Source organism: Salvia hispanica, chromosome 4 (genome assembly GCF_023119035.1).
Source record: "Salvia hispanica cultivar TCC Black 2014 chromosome 4, UniMelb_Shisp_WGS_1.0, whole genome shotgun sequence".
Taxonomy (NCBI): Eukaryota; Viridiplantae; Streptophyta; class Magnoliopsida; order Lamiales; family Lamiaceae; genus Salvia; species Salvia hispanica.
In genome coordinates this window covers 1,845,699-1,848,852 of record NC_062968.1, presented here as the reverse complement: position 1 = coordinate 1,848,852, position 3,154 = coordinate 1,845,699, and the positions used below count along the sequence as shown (strand labels likewise).

The window sequence follows — 3,154 nt, the reverse complement described above, 5'->3', positions numbered from 1 at the left end:
TTGATGTCATGTGTTGCCCAAGTGGGAGATTGTTAGAAATTTGGGCTTCCACATGACTAATTTAATGTGTATGGCTATCTTTCAGTTGTCCAATTAAAGTGATCCAATAAAGATTAAAGTTTGAGCTAAAGTGTATTTATTTTGTTATGGAAATAAGTGTAGATACCATAAAGTGATTTTCTATTTGATGAAGGACCGAATAGAAAATAAAGGGGTTTATATTTAATATAAATATAAGCTAGGGTTATGGTCCCCAGACGTTAGAAGAACATTCGATATTTTTGTATTCTCTCGGCAGACTATTGCGAAGAATGTCTCTGATTGTTTGGAAGATCCATAGCCGTTGCAAAGCAATTCCGCCTTTCAATTCATCATGGATCAAGGTACGCTTCCGCTTTACAGTTCTGCTCCTTCTCCGCTATTCTTGGTTAATCATCATAGAGCGCTTCAAGTAATTGTTCACTCAATTATTCCAACACAAACATCCAGCATTATCATATAACCATTCGACAACCTACGTACGACTTTATCATTTACATCTTTAATTTATTTTTGTGTATGTTTGAATAGGTTTGTGCTAAAACGACAACATCTCTTAAAATGACACTGTGACACCACGTATCCAGCAATATTATAAACGATACACAGCAATAGTATAAACGCTAGTAGCGTATTGGATATTGCTGTGTAGCTTATTGGATATTGCTGAGTAGTGTATTGGATATTGCTGACCGAGAAAATTTAACCTTAAGCTTTTTTTGTGATTGCCACATGTCAGCTGATTATTCGTCCACGTGTACAGATGATTGGCTAGAAATGGTGGTATGGTTACTTTAAGAGGTGTTGTCACCTGAATATCTTAAAGATAGGATCCTTTAGAATTGTGTATATTTGTACTCCATATCTTAGATAGGATCCTTCAACGTCTCTCAAGGTCTCTATACCTAATTAATTCTAGCTAGTAGTACTTAATAAATATTTATATAATTGATGGTGAAACTAATCAAATGAAAAATGAATGCAGATGTGTTTGATTGTTTCAAGAATGACAAGGCTACTGATTTCGATACCAAAGGATTGTTACAACTCTACGAAGCTTCGTTTCTAGCAACAAATGGCGAAGAAACGCTAGAAATTGCTAGAGAATTTGCTGCTAAATCTCTGCATAAAAGAGCAGTTGATCATGAAATTGATGACATTAATCTCTTATCATTAGTTAAAGCTGCATTTGAGTTCCCTTCTCATTGGAGGGTTCAAATGCCAAATGCAAAAGCATTCATCGATGATTACAAGAAGAGACCAGACATGAATCCAATTGTGCTAGAGATAGCCATGTTGGACTTAAGAATTGTTCAAGCACAATTTCTAGGAGAACTCAAAGAGACCTCTAGGTGAAATTAAATAGTATATTATTAATTTATTTTATTGATTGATGAAATTCTTGTTCTTGATGATAGGTGGTGGGAGAGCACTGGACTTGCTCAAGAGCTTCCCTTCATAAGAAATAGAATAGTGGAATGCTACCATTGGACGACTGGAGTCGTTGAACGTCGTGAACATGGATTCGAGAGGATAATGATCACCAAATTATTTGCTCTTATTGCAGCTATATAGATGATATCTACGATGTTTATGGCACTCTTGAAGAGCTCCAACTATTCACAGATGCTATTAGAAGATTAATACAATAATCGTAATATTTTATTGCTTATAATATATTAATTGTTTATCTATTTTGGTCAGATGGGATATTGAATCAATTGACAAACTTCATCATTATATGAAAGTTTGTTATCTTGCAATATTCAACTTTGTGAATGAGATGGCTTACATACTTGTAATATATATAAGTACATTTATTAGATAGAAAGTTATTAATGAATATATTGGCAGTGGAATGATTTGGTTGAGGCATATTTCATAGAGGCTAACTGGTACCACAAGGGGTATAAACCTAGCTTGGAAGAATACATCAACAATGCTTGGATATCAATAGGAGATCTCCCCATCCTATCCCACCTTTTCTTCCGGTTATCGGATTCGATAGAAGAGGAGGCTGTTAAGAGCATGCATAAATACCATGATATTGTTCGTCTACTATGTACTATTGGGAGGCTCGCTGACGACATGGGAACATCACTGGTATATATGTGACATTGCACGATATATATAGGGGTGCGTTATATTGACTAATTAAGTATTTCGACTAATTAATTAGAGGTGTTGTTAACCTCAATTAGGATGAGGTGAAGAGAGGCGACGTGCCAAAATCAGTTCAGTGTTACATGAATGAGAACAATGCTTCGGAAGAAGAGGCGCGAAAGCATGTTCGATCACTCATAGAGCACACATGGAAGACGATGAATAAGGAAATGATGGAATCTCCATTTTCAATATGTTTTGTAGAAGTTTGTGCTAATCTTGCTAGAACGGCACAGCTTATTTACCAGAAGGAATCTGATGGATTTGGAATGCAACACTCATTGGTGAACAAACAGCTTAGAAGCTTACTGTTCGAACCCTATGAGTAAAAGATCAGATATAATAACAATAAACTGTTACATTGTGAGTTGATATATGATACATATGTACTTCACCATGGTCAATGGAAAATTAATGTTATACTCCCTCCGTCCCGCTTTAGCAGTCCCATTAACTTTTCTGCCCTGTTTTTGTAAAAATGATAAAAAATAGTTAAAGTCGAGAAATAGTAAAGTAAGAGAGACAATAATATAGAGAAGAGTCTTATCTACATTATTGTCTCTTTTACTTTACCATTTCTTGACTTTAACTATTTTTTACCATTTTTACAAAAAGAGGGCAGAAAAGTCAATGGGACTGCTAAAGCGGGACGGGGGGAGTATACATTATTGTTAAATATGTTTCGGTTTTGATAATCATATTCGACACCCGAAAGGCACATTATGCTCAAACTTGAGAGGCAAAGTTGTATGTGTATGTAGTGCGCGTGTGCATGTAGTGTTTGTATTGTCAATATCACGAACTTTGACTGAAGTCCGAAATTTTAGACGAACTTAAAACTTGGTTGTAAATAAATAAAATAAGGAAGATCTTCACCATGTCGTTTTCTCTATTTCCCTCAAAGTTGGTTGCTAAGTAAGCACTTTCAATATCATATTCTACTTCAATCTCT

At 35.2% G+C, this 3,154-nt stretch overlaps 1 pseudogene; it reads left to right on the top strand.

Annotated features, from left to right (window-relative positions):
* The first annotated feature begins 311 nt into the window (after positions 1-311).
* On the top strand, positions 312-2,531 carry LOC125217539 (annotated as a pseudogene).
* The last annotated feature ends 623 nt before the right edge of the window (positions 2,532-3,154 follow it).